Source organism: Thermobia domestica, chromosome 11, assembly GCF_964235325.1.
Source record: "Thermobia domestica chromosome 11, izTheDome1.hap1.1, whole genome shotgun sequence".
Lineage (NCBI taxonomy): Eukaryota > Metazoa > Arthropoda > Insecta > Zygentoma > Lepismatidae > Thermobia > Thermobia domestica.
In genome coordinates, this window is record NC_137464.1 from 20,985,727 (window position 1) to 21,005,164 (window position 19,438).

The 19,438-nt window shown below is 37.8% G+C and overlaps 1 protein-coding gene across 6 annotated transcripts in view; it reads right to left on the reverse strand.

Moving 5' to 3' along the window:
• LOC145663966 (uncharacterized) overlaps nt 1-19,438 on the reverse strand; it is a 193,913-nt gene that overhangs the window by 101,761 nt on the left and 72,714 nt on the right. The gene's annotated exons all lie outside the window — the stretch shown is intronic.

A 19,438-nucleotide genomic window follows, 5' to 3' on the forward strand; every position in this document is an offset into this window, starting at 1 on the left:
GTGGAACTCATACATGTTATTACGGTCACTAAAGAGACTCGTTCTGCAGAGCTGATTGCGTCTATTTGACGTTTTCCTTTGTGTGCAAGAACTTGAGGAACTTTTGATTGAATGACAGTCAGAAATGTCTCATCAATGTTAAATATGCGATCAGCAGAAATGTTCTTATTATCAATCTCTGATTGCAAAAGGTCAAAGAAGTGGGTCACTTTTTTCTTTACAAAAGCCAACAGTTCGATTGTGTGACGTTTCTATCGGTTTTCTGAAAGAAAGTTTTCCCCTGTGTCTTCATAAACAATTTGAGCCAAGTCTTTCCTGCAAACTCGTGGCACTTTGAAAACGAGTGTGCAAGTCCATTTTCTTTGGCTAATTGATATGCTATAATTCGCATATCCCTCCGAGTAAGACCAAAAAATGTGTCTTCCATAACTAACAGGTACTGGACCAGTTCCTCCTCCATTTCCGGTGTTAAAATTATTTTTCTTCCTAGCTTCTTCACAACAGCTTCTTCAGGACTCAATTTACATGACGCCAAGCGAAAAAGTGTTGTCCGAGGTACGTTATATATTTTGGCCGCCTTCAAAAATCACATTTTTTTCTTCCTCACATCGTGAATTGCACATCTCATTGCGTTGCGGTCCCAAGTCTTCCGCTGTTTATTCATCTGGGAAACGAAACAAAAAGATTGCATAAGACTCTAAATATGGAATACTATTCCATATTTAAAACCTTATGGTATTCCATATTGCAAGCCTCGCCATATTTTTTTCATAACCACAAAAATGGTACTTAGCCTAGGTACAAAATAATCTAACTTGCATAGCCTATAGCTAGAAAACACCAACTTTCCGCGTGATTCATTGTCAATAATTTCAAATTACAATGTAACTAAGAAAATTATTTCTGAAACACTCACCTTCGATAATCAACAATTGCGAACATCCACTCCTTGAAGTATTACGTGCAACAAACTGCTTACTTGACCACAAACTGACCAGAAACGCATGACAGGGTACATAGTCAAGCGTCTCCGGGTACCTGCACGAGAGTGCACCATCTACCAGGGTAGATATGGTGGTATTCCATATTCTCAACCCTATTCCATATTTAGGTACTTTCCTCTATTATTATTATTTTCTATGGACAACTATACGCGCAATCGACAATTCAAAACTCGAGAGGAGGTTGGAAACGCGGTAGCGCATTTGAGTCCCAACACAAAGATTTCTTCAAAAATGGCATCTACGGGCTTGTAAAACGATGGGAAAAGGTTGTAGAAGCGGATGGTGGATATTTTGCGGAATAAACGTAAGGTAAACGCATTTTTTGGAACTTTTCTTTTTTTGTACTGAAACCGCACGAACTTTCTTGGTAATCTGGTAATATACGTTGTTTGCTATATTACGTATACATTTTCGTAAGCCAGGAGAGCCTGCCCTCTGCTTCCCCTTTCGAGCGCCCATGCATCTGACATCGGTGCTCAAAGAAACTAACAAAAAAATAAAATAAAATAAATATCCAAATTATCTCATTTTCGTCTGTCTAAAAAGTTAATCGATTTTATTTTTTAACTATTACACAGAATAAAACTGCATTTTATATAACATATTCATTTACCACCGTTACAATTTCCTTGGAGTGCATCACCGGAACTCAGGTACAAATGTCACGTTTATTCCGCTTTAAATTCACTGTCAATGCACCATACTTCCGCTATAAAAATATAAATTCCACGTTATGACTACACTCTACATTGCTTGGTGCTCATTGCACGCCTTTATTGCTGCCGTAATATTTGCATTCCAGAAACAAAAAAAAAAAAAAAAAAAAAAATGAATGAATGAATGAATGAATAGATATTGTGTTTAAACGAGAACTGGAAAATAAGCATGACGGATACCGAGAAATTATTGATAATTCTATATGCGCACACTTCTGTAGCTGTTCTGCTTCCTGTGTTTCCAAACAGTCTAAACAAATAGAATTTAATATATATTGAATTAAATATCGTGTTAGCTCGAATATAAGGCTTTCTTTTTTACTTGAAATAAAACATCTGTGATTCTATACCATGAGAAGAGTTTTAACAGAAATTGTGAAATTTCCCGCCAACAGATAATGAATAACCATTCTAGGTTTGAATGAAGACAATGGTCATCATCATAGTTATTCTACCATTATTGGCAGATCACGTACAAAGTCTACGCGAGTACCGAGTACGGATAACGCGACTCGTATACTTCGTTCGAGAATAATCAATTGACTGACTGACCACTAGTAAATTTTTACTAGTGTTTTTATACACAATTTCTTTTTCTCTTCTATCATCCTGTTCTCTATTTCTGGTCTTTCTTAACCACAAAATTGTTATTTCTTTGTGACGTCAATCAGGAAGTCCTTGTTTTTCTCGTCACAGGTCCACTTTTCTATGGTCAGAAATAGTTGTTGCTTTCCCTTTCACTTCACTTTATTTGTTGAAATAAGAGGATTATTTCCGTGAATCGACTTTCTAGGTATATTTTAAATCAATTGTTTTAATAAACAATAAAAAAATTTCATCCTAGTCTCTATTCACGTCACACAACTGAGAAGCTTCCACGTTCCACGGTTCTCCGCTCTCTTCGTCTTCACGCAATGTATATAGAGCAGTGTTTCCCAACCTTTTTCAACTTGCGGCACACTACTGGTGTAACTTGAATTCTCGCGGCACACTCATAGATATTATTATTATTATTATTTGCAAATATAAAATACCATGGTAATTTTTTTCTGTGATTACTGGTCTCCTTCTCACAGAGATGAAAGCTCGATTACTGGTTTCCCCCTATGCTAATTCATTGTGCTTATTTTTTATTCTAATTTTAAAATAGAAAACAATTGCAATGAAATATAGAACTCAGATTTTTAAAAATACGCTTTCTTTTTCGAAAACTGTATCCTACCTTTCACTAAGAAGGAAGATCACTAAATAACGAACGAACAAACAAATGTCTTGTATTTTTAGCTTTGCTGATTTAACCAAAACCGGTGCATATTATTGCAATCACACAGCTTGCGATGCGTCGAAGTCAAAACACAGCTATTGAACAAAGTGTTGTTCTGTCATTCACGTGCGAAATAGTGTTCTACGAACGTTCACTTGACGCGTACCGTACAAGTGCTTCCATTTCTCGGTGTTAGTATGACTCTCAATTTAAGCGTAACACAGCAGCTAAACGTGGAAATGTGTACGAGCCGAAATACTGTCTGGTACACAGTAATAAATGTAGAATAATATATTACAATTACAGTATTTTTTTTTCCATGATAGAAATTAATAGTAATGTGAAATACAAAAATGTACATTTTTTCCCTATGTCTTGCAATTTGGTTGCTATAGAATTAATAATCTTGTTTCGATTTCCTCGCGGCACACCAGCGGTCCAATCGCGGCACACCAGTGTGCCGCGGCACACCTATTGGGAAACGCTGATATAGAGTATTACAGGTAGCACATTTTCTGCTATCGAGAAAAAAATACCCAGAATTCTTGCGCGAAGTGACGTCACGTGGAAGAGAGCACGAAACAAACACATTGTAGGGAATACAGTAAGCGGTGTCGATGCGTGAAATTTTTAAAGAATGGGTAATTATTGAGACAAAAATGTATAAAAATAACTTTGTTGTTGCTCAATGTCAGAATTGAGAAAGGAAGACTCCATGTATAACATAGCACCCCTTTCCTAAAATGTTGTTGATACAACGACAGTGAGTTTCTTGGTGTAAACGCGCAGACAGAGTCGATGTAAACAATGCTAATATTTATTTTATTCATTTCTTACCGAAAGACTATGAGAGACTTACAACACGAACTTCATAAACTACCTGTAAGAAAAAAAAAAGTTCCGCCCTCATGCAATTTCTTTTCTGCATATATCGAATTGGTATGGAATTGTTAAGAACGAACATATAGGAGCATCCTTTAGAGGGGCAGGAGGAGGCAAATGCCCCCCAAGAGTTTGAGTAATACATATAATTTAATCGATTGCAGGGGCGGATCCAGGGGGGGGCGATCGGGGCGACTAGACTGCTGGAAGCTCGTGCTCACTAATTTCATTGGGGTGGAGGCGCGGTGGCTCAGTGGTAGAGCGTTCACCTCCGGTGGTTGGGGTCCCTGGTTCGACCCCAACTCGCGCCGTGTGGACTTTGTGGTGGACAAACACCGTGCTCGTGGTTTCCTCGGGGTTCTCCCGGTTCCTCCCACTTTTTTCATTCCATCATTTCATTCTTTTCTCATAAACAGCGTCTCCTTTAGCCTAACCGGAATAATTGTGGGACGTAAAACTTAAAGATTTCATTTCATTTCATTTCATTTTCATTTCATTGGAGTACACGTTTATTGGGTTTAGGTTCACTACACTCAATAAAGCTCGAGCTTACTAATCTGAATTACAGTAAGGGTCACTACCATTAATGACCTCGTGTTCAATAACGTCAGTGGGGCTTGCAATGAATTTATTACTTTCAGTGGGCACTATTCTCGGTCTCACATCCTTCAGTGAGGCTCACTCTCACTAAGCTCCTTGGAGATCGCTCACCCTAATCTATTTCGAGCGAGCACGCGATTAGTTAGGTTCGGGGTTACTGATCTTAATTGGACTCTTGCTCACTCGCGCGTGCTATCTTCCGTCAACTGGGCTCGAGCTCACTCATCAATGGGGCTCAAACTCACTGACACCGGTGTGTATTAATGTGGGCTCGGGTTCCATATTATCAGTGGCGTTCGCGCTATTTATTCTCGTTGAGGCTTGCGCTTTCTTGGTCTAGGACTCACATTCTTTAATGAGGTTCGAACTCACTAGGCTCCTTGGAACTCGCGCGTCTCCTTTGGTCACGCACTTGCTTGCATTCGGGCACACTAATCTGGATTAGACTCGTGCTCACTTGTGTTGGCTCACTTCCGCCAGCTGGGCTCTTTCTCACTACCATCAATGTAACTCGAGCTCACTGGTACCAGCGCGGTTTTCACTAATGTGGTTCATTACCTTTAGTGTGATCATGCTTATTATTCTCGTTGAACCTCGTGCTTATTTGGCCCCGGGCTCATATCTTTCAATGAGGCTTGCACTAACTAGGTTCCTTGGAGCTCGTGCTCTCTGATCTCTTTTGGGCAAGCGCTTACTTGGGCTCAGACTTCAACACTCAGTGGGACTCGAGCTCACTGGCGTTGGTAGGGCTTGTACTCATTTTTGCTTCAGCTCACATCCTTCATTCAGGCTCGTGCTTAGTCAGGTTTTGGCTCAGATCCTTTAACGAGACTTACAGTTATTAGCCTCCTGGCACTCGCGCTTACGAATTTTATTCGGGCACATTTTCCGTGAACTAAACCCAAAATATAGTAGAAACACATGTAAAAACAAGAACATTTATTTGAGCAATCTCAACCTAAAAAAATAAAGCCCAAACAATGAAGAAACACAGTGCAAGGAAAAACAATTAATGCGTTCCGGGTTCTATGACTTCTGAGGGCTGCAATTAGAATTATCACTAACATTTCCTATCAATATCCATAAAACAATAACAATGAGTGGATGATAACATTAATATAAATTTATTATAATATAGCAATTTACCCTGCGTATTTGTAGTGTTAGAATTAGTAATATTTTTGTCTCTATGTAGTTTCAACAATCGAATGAAGTTAGAATATGCTCGGAGTATACAAGAAGTATACGCTAAAAGCAGAAGAGGCGATTTCCTCTCTTCCGCGTGACGTCACACTTTCAGCGACCAATGCCAGTACGAATCACATATTTAGCAGCCCCTGGTCTTCACGTACGATTTCTCTGTTTTGATATCGTCTATTAACTATAGTCTCCTTCGTTCCTCTCTCTCTCCTGCCAGACAGATATTCTTAATACGTAAAATTGTTCTTTTCTGTCTCACAATTTCTAACACCCTCTCATTCGTTTTCCGCTCGCGCTTCATTCTTCTCCACACCCACATTTTGAAAGTCTCCAGTCGTTTCTCATCATTTTTGCGTAATGTCCATGTTTCTGACCCATAAAGCACAATACTCGACACGAAGCAGTTTATGAGTCTTCTCAACTCTTTATTCAAGGTCCCACAAAATAGTATTTTCTTCCTCCTAGAGGCTTCTTTCGCCATTTCTATCCTTGGTTTTACTTCACGTTCACACTTCATATCACCACTAATGCTACTACCTAGGTATCGAAAACTAGTCACCTGTTCTATTTTCTCCCCTCCTACTTCTACAAAGGTAACCAAGAAATTTTTGTCGCTTTTTGTGGAGGTCTGTGTTCAATTGGCCCTCACACCGTAAGATGAATGTGAATGGAGATAAGGCGAAGGTCAGTTGTTGGTGTGGGTATATCCCACATACTACTTGGTTGTGGCAGTTCAGTTACACCATGAACATGGGACCTCCACAGAGCGTCATAAGGGCGTGCTGTACGAGTTCAAACTGGGGTTAAACGCCACGGCAGCGAGGCGGAAGACATGCCAGGTCTTTCGTGAGGGTGTTGTGACAGTACAGTGGTAGTTTAAGAAGTTTAAGAACGGTAACGAAACACTTGAAGACGCACCACGTGCCGGAAGACCAACACAGGTACAAAATGAAGATTTTCAGGTAGCAATTGAGGCAAACAGTGGCCAGATATGTGAGGAACTAGGACTACAATACACTGAGAGTGGATAAACCATTCGGTAGCACCTCCATCAATTTGGGAAGCATTACAAGTTGGGTCGATGGATCATACATGATTTGACTCCGAACCAGAAGGGAACGCGTGCACACACCTGTTTCTTTGCTGTGCTGCCTTTGCTTTGAGGAAGGAATAATTTCTGGAAATGGTGTTAATATTGATGAGAAGTGGGTCCTGTACGAAGCTCCACGGTGCCATCATCACTTTTATTAGTATCCCATGAACCGATTCCAAAACAGCTGAAAGCAGCGCTGTAGCGGAAGAAAGTCCTGTGTATTTGGTGGACTGCTCGCGACATCGTGCATCGGGAACTGCTACCAACTGGTCAGAGCATCAATGCAATTGTGTACTATCAGCAGTTGGGCCATGCTCAAGAAGAACACTGGATCCAGCACTTCTGAATCGGAAAGGGGTCCATCTGTTACAGGTAGGAATGACCCGGAACAACATTCTACGCCTTGGATGGGAAATACTATTGCATCCGCCATACTCCCCGGACATTGCACTGTCCGATTACCACCTATTTCATTTCTTGGACAATTACCTTAGAGCAGGGGTGCCCATCCCCCCCAAAGCTGATGGCGCACTCCCCCCAAAAAAAACTAATAATCTCTTCCCTCCTCAAAACTCAAGTTTGTTGCTTTGGCGTTTGTTTGCTTTGGCAATATTGAAATACAGTTATTTTAAGCAAAAATCACAACGATATACATGCTTCGGACTGTGAAATACCAAATGAACTGCGGGGAGCGGGCTATACACAAGCCCATAATGGATATGAGAAAATATTTTAAAAATTATTCACCTTTCTTTAGTTGATTTCGTAGAACTTGATGATGTCACTTCATTAGATTCAATGTAGGGTTTGCATGGCTTATCACCTTCTTTCACTGCTATAACTTTGTACTTTATGTGTATATTATTTTTAAACTTGTAAGCGTGTCTCTTTTTGCAATGTTCTGCCCATTTGTCCTGTCGATGCACCGTATTACACATGACCTCTAAGCATTTATATTTCAACAATCTTTTCAGTTTTCGAGGCATAATTAAATCAATCAAAATTCTAGATTACAACAAACAAAGCAAACAACACGTCTGCTGAAACATTCTCTCTCCACTTTGTCATAGAGATAAATACTATACAGAGTGCGTGCTGAGGTCGTTTTATTGATGTCATTTCACGCAGTATAAAATTATATAAGAGAACCGCAGTACCAGGCTATTTTAACCGATCTATTGTTCGGTTACGTTTACATTTATTTATTTATTTATTTATTATGGACGACAAATAATACGTAACAATATTCTGTTACTACTTGATGTATGGTGAATGATCATATTTTCTATAGTTTTCTATGTGTGTGAATGTGTGATTACATTTTCCAGGATCTGCGAAAAACGAACAACTGCCTAGCTGGCTTCACTCTGTACAATACATGGAGCTGAATATATAGAATACTACTGGAGCGACCTCTCACGGAAAGTCTCTATTGTACACAGTTGAGTTGGTTTTCAGTTTACCGCAGGCCCCGGAAAATGTAATCGCACAACAGAAAACTATACAAAATATTATCATTAATTCATTTATTATACATCATGTAGCAATTGAACAGCATTAGTTATTAAGTGTCGTACATGGTATAAATAAGAAATAAATAAATGCTCTCAGCAGAAAATGGGTAAATTACCTACACAAAGCGATAAACCGACCAGTCCATCCTTTCATATAGCAACTTGCGCGGTACTTCATTCATAGAGTTTCTAAGCGGGGGGTAGGGGGATTCATTCTCGAGATTAAAAAAAAAAATCGCATCGTGTTTCAATGTTATTCTGACGACAGCAAAATTACTTATTCGACATTAGAGTAAAATTCTTCCCCAATTTTTTTCTCGATTTCACAACTTGCGTCATTCATCCCTCCTGTGGGCAGCCCTTCTCTCTTAAAACGAACCAACCCTTCCTTTCATACGACTACTTGCGCGGTACTTCATTCATCGAGTATCGAAGCAGGGGGTACGGGGGTTCACCCCGGAAAATTTTTGAAAATTAGCTTCTCAAAATCGTGTTTTAATGCTATTCCGTCAGTAAAATTGCTAGTTCGAAAGTAGACTAAAATCCCCCCCAAAATTTTTCTCAATGGCGCAGCTTGCGCCATACATCCCCCCTGTGGGCGGCCCTGCCTTAGAGGACACCAGTTCAAATCCCTAGTAGAGGTGCAAAATGGCCTTGATACCTTCTTGGCTTCACAGTCCAACAAGTTCTACCGCGATGGAATCCATGACCTTCCAGAACGTTGACAGAAGGTCGTGGATGCTGATGGGGACTATTTTTGATCTTCGCGATAAAACTTTCTTGGGTACCTTTATATATTTGACACCGACCTCTTCGTTGCAACCACCATGGATTCTGTCTTTCTAATATTTATTTTCATCCCACATTCTTCACAGCCCTTCCTCAAGCTTTCTGACATGTTATTGATTCTCTCTTCAGATTCTGCAACAAGGGCCAAATCATCTGCAAACTGTATACGCCTAATGGAAATAAATCAATGCAGTAGTTCGTGTTCCTCTGAAGGTTCTAGCTTCTACACACTATAGGAAGTTTCAGTGCTTTATATTGGATTATTATTTGACGTCTACCGTAATTGTCTGTGTAATGAAGCTACATCTGCATATTTCTTGCATATATGGCACTCCTAACCCTAATTCTCAAGCAGTGACAGTTCTTGAGTTTTGTAAGAGGGAAGTCTCACCAGCAGTGGAAATAAAACATGCAGCATCCCCGGCTTTGGAACCTCTTTGTGATTGTTCATTTTTAAGTCTTCCTTTAAATTCTGATGGGAGGTACAAATATTATAGAAAAAATAACAATGAATTTGACAATGCATAACTTTGTATCCGATATACAGGGCTTGTACGGGAAGTAGTAGAACTGTTTTTTCCTGCCAAATGTGGTAAAGGAGGGGGGTGTTACTGCGCTGGTTGGGGGGGATCTTAGCTACCAGCGCACCAGTTGCCTCCACGCCTTCATGGAGGGTACATTGAGTTTAAGGAAATCCCTTTCAAGAAGGACTAGCTCGGGAGAGTAATGTTCCCGGAAGTAGAAACACAATTCTGATTGGTTGGCGTTATCCACTTCTTGCCACGTTGCATTAAAATAGTAGAAATTAAACGCTTGCTGCTGTCGGCCTTCGTGGCCGAGTGGGCTAGCGCTATATGCTAGTAATAAAAGTCTCTTTTGGCGCGAGTTCAAACCCGGCCCGAGGAAAGTATGTTTCTTTATATATTTTTTTTTACATTTTTAAATAATACTTAAAAAAGTTATTTATTTAAGTGCAGATAAGTAGTTGTAGTACTTATGCCCTTGTACTCCATGATATAGGGCTCGTTTTGATCCCCTTGTATTTCATGATATGAATTTTGTGACCAACTTAAAACAACTGGCTAGGATAGCGAGTAAAACAGCTGGCTAGAGTAGCGCGCGGAAAAAAGTACTTCCGGGATTATTACTCTCCCGAGCGGGTCGTTTTCAAGATGCCTTGTCATCTCCACAATGAATAGTTTGTTAAAACCTTTGCTGTCATAAGACTTACTGACCAAACATGGCATCACACTGTTTCCCAGCCACCCTACAGTCCAGATGTCGCTCCTGGGGACTTCTTTCTCTTTCCTCGACTGAAAAGGGTCATGACAGGACGGCGCCACAGCTCGGTCCAGACCATTCAAGAGGCCGTAACGAGAGAGCTGAAGACCATTCCAGTTTTTGCGTTCCAGGAAGCCTTCGGTAATTGGTAGAATCGCTGGAAACGCTGTGTTGATGCAGAAGAGAGATATTTTGAAAACTGTTACGTCGATGTGTCGAAATTGTGAATCCATTGTTTTTTTTTTAAAAAAAAAAAAATCAGTCCTACTACTTTCCGGGCAAAAACCTGTATGTATTCCATACAGAATTGCTGAACTTGAATACACTGCTCAGCACGAAGAATTCAAGATTGGCACTGATGTCTAAATTGCTCGGTCTATTTCTTCTGATTGAATTTCTTAATGAAATGAAATTTTGGTTTAACGTACCTCGATTATGCCCTTTAGACTAAAGGAGACGAATGATTGTGGAATTAAAATGGTGTGCTTTCCCACGGGGAGACCACGTATACCATTGGCGCTCACGCTAACCACTAGGCCAGCGGAGAGGTCAATCAATTTCTTAGTGGATTCTGTACAAATCATACGGTTACATACCTATTAACACTGGAAATGGAAATGGGCACAAAACACTAAGAAATGGTGAAAAGTAAATTAGCTAGCTTCATTTCTCATATATTTATAAAATTTATTAACTTACAAAATAGTCACATGTTAATACTTACATGATGCATTGTAATTCAAGTATGTATTTGATTTCGATCCTTTCTAAAGCAAATAAGTAATTAATTCGACCATTCCTACTGTTCCAATGGATTAAGACGTACACCTATTGTTTAATCCTAAGAGGGCCAGGCGATGTACAAAAGTGTACTACACTTATATTTTTCTGATATTTCTGTAAGTAAATGACTTAGTTTTCCATTTTACTTACGGCTCATTTTACATAAATGAAGAATACAGCAATGAAAATTTTTTGTATAGAAAGCGTATGATATTTTTACACAAAATACAATTTTTACAAATACAATTGTAAAATACAATTTTTGATTGGGGTCCAAAATGTATCCCACTCGAACTCCGCGGAAATAATTTAAATTATTGCAACGCGCATTCTTTTACATTTGAGCTTGCACTACTGCTTCGTAACATAATTAATTCTGAAAAGAATGATGCAATATTACATTAGTGAACAATGAACTTGTCACATGGTACCATTGAGTACCATTCTGTAACAGCTAGCTAAAGCTCCAGAATGAACTGTGCAGCAATGACCGAAGAAGAAACAGAATCTGAACTTCTTGTATATGATTCTTCATATGATGAGGATTATGTTGAGAATTTAGAAGAAACTGACGACCAAAATGATGAATTTATAAATTCTCACGACCAAACATATATCACAACGGAAGTACGTTGGGATCCAATTTATACTCCGCGGGTGCTAAATAGCTTGGCCCTCGATGGGTTAATGTGGACTATGAATCACACGTGGTTCTACCGGAAATTTAACACCGGTAATTCACGCTGAAGACACATTTGCTAATCATATCTACGACGAAGCTCCAAATATGCATGAAGTTCCTCAAGTCTAGCAATTTACTTTATCTCTGTGAGTGTTTCAAGATCATTGTTCCTCCAAGAGAGGTTGATATATTTTTAAAACTTCCTCGCTCTGTTATCGTGGAAGTTTCTGTTCTTGTTGGCTTGAAAACTTCCTTGCATCTCTGAAAGAGGAACGCATTTAGTCATTTCTTGTTTTCAGAAATTCAGGTGATCTGTCGGAGAGCACATCATTTTTTGTGCTAATCTCGCTGCGCCTGTATTTCCTTTACATGGAAGTTCCAGATGGTTTTGACTTCCGTAGACAAGCTGGCTTTATATTTATTTGATGCAATTACAGATTTATGACGAATTTTAAAATGCTGTAAAGCTCATTAAGGCTGTTGAATACCTACGACACTTTGATATTTCTACCCCAGTGATTTATGAGAAATTATTCCTCTTTCTTAGAAAAGAACAAATATTTTGACAGTTTTTTTTTTTTTTTTTTATTGATTTCTTCCTTCCAGCCTATTTAAATAACTCTTACTTTGTGAAAATTAATTTACGTAATATACACGTACACTACAGTCCCGTTTAACTGCACTTCCGGGTTAATCCAGTCGATAAAAAGCCATTACTTGTGTGCGACTTTTACTGTAAAATATGTATAGTATTTGCATTGGTCTAACAATTATTTATCACAGTGGACATTGAAAGTGCAAAGCCTTCGCAAATAGCACAGGATGTTCGCGGGGCTCACGAAAGCCACCTGGTAGTTTATACCGTACTTTTGGGAGTTGCGTGTGTGGGTCGTTCACACACTTCGACCCCGACTTCAAAAGAGGGCAGATCGTAGGAGCGCGTCTAGCAGGTGCATCTGTGCCCAGAACTGCAACACTTTGTACGTCTTTCACAAGAGTCATAACATCCAAAGTGATGTGTGCATATAAATAGGAAGGACGAACCACATCTAGGAGGAGCAACTGCAGAGTAAAAACGGAAGTTGTCTGAAAGGGACGTCGGGACACAACTAGAATTGTTGCACGTAAACGGAATACCATCACATAAGTGAATACACCGCAGAAGTGAATACATACCTCACAGAACCTGTGTGTGCGAAAACGGTTCGTCGATACCTGGATTAGTCCAACATCCATGGCAAGGTTACATTACCCAAGCCTTCCATCAGTAGCACAAATGCCGCAAAGCGGGTTCGGCGGTGCCAGAAGCACAAAACTTGGGCGTTGGATAATCTATAATGTATTATATCCTCGGATGAGTCTAGCTACACTGCCTTCTAAACGCAGGGAGATTGTTCGTCTGAAGAAGCGCCTCCGATAGATACAACCCAGACTGCTCGGTATCCAGCCAGATATGGAGGCGATCTGTGATGGTTAGGGGTGCAATGTCGTGGTAGACTTTGGGCCCCCTAATTCTTTCAGAGTGTCGTTGACTGCCAAGGACTATAGGACCATTTAAACCTTATGGTTCGAGCACTCTTCCCGGACGACGGTGCAGTGTTTCACGATGATAAGTGCCCCATTTACAATGCTAACCTTGTCACAGAGTGGTTCGTGAGCATGACGATGAGATTGAACATCTGCCATGGCCCGTTCAACTGCCGAATCTCACTATTATTGAGCCTGTATGGGGTTTGTTAGAGGATCACACCAGGGAGTTTGGCTACGGGTATATAATTTGAAGTACTCACCAATTACCTCTATCAAAATTGTTGCGGAAGTATCGCAGGATTCTGAAACATGCATATTTGGATAGGGCACATACTAGTTCGTAAGTAAAGTTTTGACCCGACGAAGGTAGGTCCCATACTTTTGTAGTTATGCACCTCTGCAGTTTTTTTTTTTTTTTTCATGTTTTCGGCAGCCTATAACTCTGAAAGGAAGCATCTGTGCATCCAGGTTGGTTTATACTTTTTGTCTTAGCTTGGTGTCAGGAATAACCCTTCGAACGTTGCCGGTGTTATTTTGAAACACCCTGTATACTTAATTGAATATTTCCATCTCAATGATGAGCATGGTGGCTTACTTTTATTATAATGACAAGTAATAACTGCACTAAATCATCGTGAAATTGAAGCTGAAGGATAATCTGTCTGGTTGGCTAGAATATTTAAATTTTGAGTTGGAGTACGTTCACCAGAATTCTTTCAAATATTTTGCTTAATGCAGCTTCGAGCTGGAAAGTCTTTCACTGTTAAATTATTTATCACAACATAATATCTGCAGAACTAATCGTCAGCTACTAAGACTATGTATTCAAATACTTTAGTGTAACACTACACGCAGAGTCAAATATATTGCCATGCTTTGAGTTGTGCATTAAAAATTCTCAGAAAATATTAGAAAATTAATATCATTGATCGATGGATACACATTAGCATGTTCCAATTTATTGGTATTGTACCTAGGTAATACTTACCTGAAATGCTAACATCGGTATTGTATATATTACAGGGAACAAAATTATTGTCCAAGTAATGCCATGAAATTTGAAGATCCAATGCCATGAAATCTGAAGACCCAACTGTTTGTGTCAGGACATTCAACGACACTTCACCACACTAATTATAAATATCTTGATTTTCTATACTGGTAAAATAAATCACTTGGTTTGTATTTGTGAGAACGACATACTTATGTTCCCCCCTTTACGTCTCCCTTATAAAATACTTGTTACTGCACTCAAAACGAGTATGATAATTTTCTCAGTATGCTTTTACTTGGTATGTGTGTGTATAAAAGGGATCAGCGCTTACGCATCTCAATCGGAAGGATTCGAGTTAGAACATCTTGATGTTTTATATTATATATATATATATATATATATATATATATATATATATATATATATATATATATATATATATATATATATATATATATATATAGAGAGAGAGAGAGAGAGAGAGAGAGAGAGAGAGAGAGAGAGAGAGAGAGAGGGAGGGAGAGTTTCCCCTCAGTTCTGTTGAGTTATAACTGCTTCCCGCTTATATATATTCTTTTGTCCCTGATAAGTCAACTTAAGGAAAAATTCATTTTAATATATTTTTATGCTCTAGAAAAAAAAAAAAAGCCTTCTGTATGTCGGTGAACACAGATGAGAAACCAATTTTCTTCAGTCGTCGTAACCCACTAAACAAAGCATTCTTTCATTTCAATTCTACTTTCATAGCACCAGGTGTGATCAAGACAGACGAGCACCGGTCCACAGTCGACACTATTGCTAATCACAGTTCATTTGAACTAAAGCACTCTTAGATGTATGGTGTTTATAAAGATTTAGAGCTTTTGGATATTTTTATTTAGTTAGTTAGCAACATTTACACGCTTGAAAAACTGAAATCAGTAACTCTTTCACGAAACGTAGTACTCCGATAAGAGAATCAATGCTCCTGGAACCAAATATTTTACTTAGAGCATGGTTTCTGTTTTATATGTACAATTGCGTTTGCTCATCCTAAGTATTTGAACAAACTACCGTCAACCCTTCGGGATTTTCCCTGTTGAAAGAACAACGCATCAGCCAGCCTGCGAAACTACGTTCTTAACGAACAGTGTGCATTTGTATTAAGAAGGAACATCAATTAGTTACCCTCTCTTCTAGAATATTGTGTACGCCGACAAGTACATACTAAAATGGATTTAATGCTATATTATAGGTCATCAAGAATCTCCACATCTACAATAACCTCTTCGCTACGAAGTAATTCGTTGGAGCTGCTACCCCACCTTTTGACTTCAAGTAGTGTGGAAAAGTGTAATGATGAAAATGTGAAAGTTTGTAAGTGAATCACGATCGAAAGGGCATTTCATAGAAATTCATTCAAATATTTCAAATTATTATCTGAAGTTATAATCTCTAAGTTTCGTGGAAATTTTTGTGTGCTTTTCTTCTTCTTTAACAATTCAAATTACCAATAAGTCGTTATCTAAGTAATATTATATTATATATATACAGGGTTTTCATAAAGTATGGACGGATTTAATTCGCTTATAATTTACATAAAAATGCTCATATTGAAATCAAATAAAGTGCAAACGGTAGCGGAAGGATTAAATTTTTACCTGTAATCTGCACCAGCTCAGTTCATTCACCGCCACACCTCCAACTGGACGCTATTTACGTCCACACATTCGCGTAGGCGTGGGCTGTTGATGCTTTCCCTTACCCTGCTCACTGTTGCAGGCGATGTTGGCGGCCTCCCACTTCGAGGACGGTCCAGGACGCTTCCTGTCTCCAAGAACTTAGCATGCCACTTTCAGCTTACAACTTACTTTTAACAGTCAACATTGAAAGAACAATGAAAACAACAATGGATGGAATTTGGTAAGAAACTGACCCTTGCCCTTCCTCTCTCTCTCTCAACGTGTTCAGAGTTGCCGCTTATCTAACAGTGTTGTTAACTAAAAATTTAATCCTTCCCCTACCGTTTGCACTTTATTTGATTTCATTATGAGCATTTTTATAAAAATTATAAGCAAATTAAATCCGTCCAGACTTTATAAAAACCCTGTATATATATATATATATATATATATATATAATATTTGTATGATTGACGATGTCTCGTAGTCATATTGAATTGCATGCATATATTTTAACATTCCGAACCACGGGTGCACAACTGTGGAATTGTAGCTATAATTGTCTTCCAGAGGACAAACCGTTACAGGGTTAATGTTAATGCTATACGGTACCCTCACCATACAGACCCAGGCAAATTTTATACTAAATTTTCCTTTTTAATGTTGTTGATCAGTGTAAAATGGTTATTTGGTTGTATTAACTTCACTAATGAGTAAATAAAAATAAATAAATAAAAAAAAATAAATAGAGGCTTTCAGAACCTTATACCGTGCAAAGAAAAATTTGAAAAATTAAAGTTTTAGAAAAAAAATATTACTATCAAAGATCATGGAAAACACCAGAAAAATTTCAAAACTTTACTATACTTAATAATACATTTAAAAAAACATAACATTATATAAATTTATTGCCTACTAGTGATTCACGAAACATTTTCTATAATTTACACAATTTTTCTGATCAAACAAAACAAAACAAAAAATATTTTAGATAATGTATATCACATTTTTGTCTTAAAAATTCAATAACAAAATTTTTGTTCGTTTTTACTACTTCCTTTCGGAAAATAGCAACAATATTCATTCACATGAAAATACTGCATATATATATTTTTGTTTTCTCATCAAAACAACATTTACCGAGAATTAATTGCATTTGTGCAACGAACAACCAAAGTTCTATACTTGTTAAATACATTAATTGCATTTCATATACAGATAATACATTTGCATTACTTTCAGTTCAAGAGTAAGACAACCAAGTTACGATATGGCACATGTACAACAAATATTGACGATTCATGTACACAAATAAATACGCTACCTAAGAATCAAAAGGGCGCAACACAATTTTGTCTGCTTCTCACAAACGTCTCATATATCAAAAGATAATATTCTCACTTGAACTACCTAAAATTTATAAAGAACCAGAAGTCGAATATATAGTTTCGTGAAAAAAGAACTCGAAACAAACTCGATAGTGTGTTATCGACAACGTAGTAAATCAAGGCATTGTTAAAATGTTTGCTATCATGTCTTCTGTACCACCAATGACTTAATCGTTTATAACTGTTGGTAGGTATGGGATGAGGCCACAGGCTTGCAAGGTTTTAAAATAATGACATTCATATTAGTAGGTTGCTAGTAATATACTGTATAAATAGTTAGTTGATGCAATAGATATAGATTAAGATGAGTGGATAAATACGGATTTTTTGGCATTACGATTGGTAATAGATATACAGGATGTCTCAAAAGTCCCCTGACATAGTCCAACTCTTATTATCAGTTACAACAATATGTACGAGGGGAAGCCGTCCCCAAATATGAAGTTTTCAATGTAAAGTGAAGGATTTTTTTTTTTTAATCGGACGAGTCGTTTGGGCTGTATACTCTTTGTATGCCCAATGTTAAATGCAACGTTGCCATTTACCGTGACCCACAATATAAGTAAATGAAGTTACTGTTTGAAATGGGGGCTAGCCATCAACACGTTAGCGTAAAAGACAGTAATTTCATTCACTTATGTTGTGGGTCCAGGTAAATGGCATCGTTGTATTTTCTTTTAACATTTGGTGCATAAAAAGTGTACAGCCTCTTGCATTTTGTTATAACTCTGATAATAACAGAGTTACCCTATGTCAGAGGACTTTTGAGACACTCTGTATATTAATTTGTTAAGACATGATTACTAGGTTGATTACGAATGTATAGAATAAAAGATATAATTAGAGCTAGATTGATCGGATTATAATGAAGATATAGCATGGTTCTGGTGATCAGAGTTATACTGAAATGCAAGGCCATGTTATTGTAGTTGTGGGATAAGATTGATATAATCAACTGTGTAGCAGTAGGCACAGATTAAGAATAAAGGTATAGAAGAACTCAGCTGTAGTGCATATATTTGCAAGATTAACATAATGAATGAATGAATGAATGCAGTAATTTCGTTACCATCGCTATCATCCTAAGTGCAAGGCTCAAAAAGTCATATTTTAGGTTCCAAAGAATATGTCTACTAGGTACAGAAATCATAGACTGTTTATGTTTCACTTCATTTTCGTGTCAATTTGCTTCCTTACCTTCTTTATCTCTGATCCGTTTGCTTTTCGACATTCCTTTTTACGTAAATTTAAACAAAAATTGCACTTTTTTCTTTCACTATAATGTTGCAAATTAACACCAAACGTAACTATTGCAAGTTCTATATGTAGCACAAGTCTTTGGAACACACCGGAAACAAGTAACATCAAAAATACTAGTGGAAACAAATCATGTTTATCCTATCATCCATTCTGTGCACAATGGATAGTTAAGTATGACATACTTCTGTCAATGCTTCCGAAATTTGTTTCCGGTGAGTTCCCAAAAAGTTACATATGGAACTTAATATGCTTATACGTTTTATGGTGATTTACAAGCAGTTTTTCTTTTCTTTTTTTTTTTTTTCTTCTAAACTTTCAAAACAAGGAATTAAAAAATAAATATAAAAATAAACAATGTGAATTGTATACTAGCTTATGTTTTCCTTAACTAATAGCAATATTATTGGAAAACAAAAATGCAAATTTTGTACTTCGCACTTTCCTTGTCACCATAAGTGACAAAATTCAGCGATTCATCCAGGATGGATAGGTTAAGTATAACGCACTGCCGGTATAATTTGTTTCTGGTAGGTTCCAAATAAATGTACTACACACGAAACTTACAATAGTTCTAGAGTTGACTAATGAATATAATGAGAAAGAGCAAATGCTGATTTTATTTTTAAATTTTCAAGAGCAGAAACTTGAAAGAATTAATCATTAAATGTTAACGTAAAATGAAATCTTCCATTTTTACGTCCCATGATTATGTCATGTACGCTAAAGGAGACTGTGATGATGGAAAAATGAAATGAAATGGTGAAGTAGAGAAAGTGGCCGAACACCGAAAAAGTCTG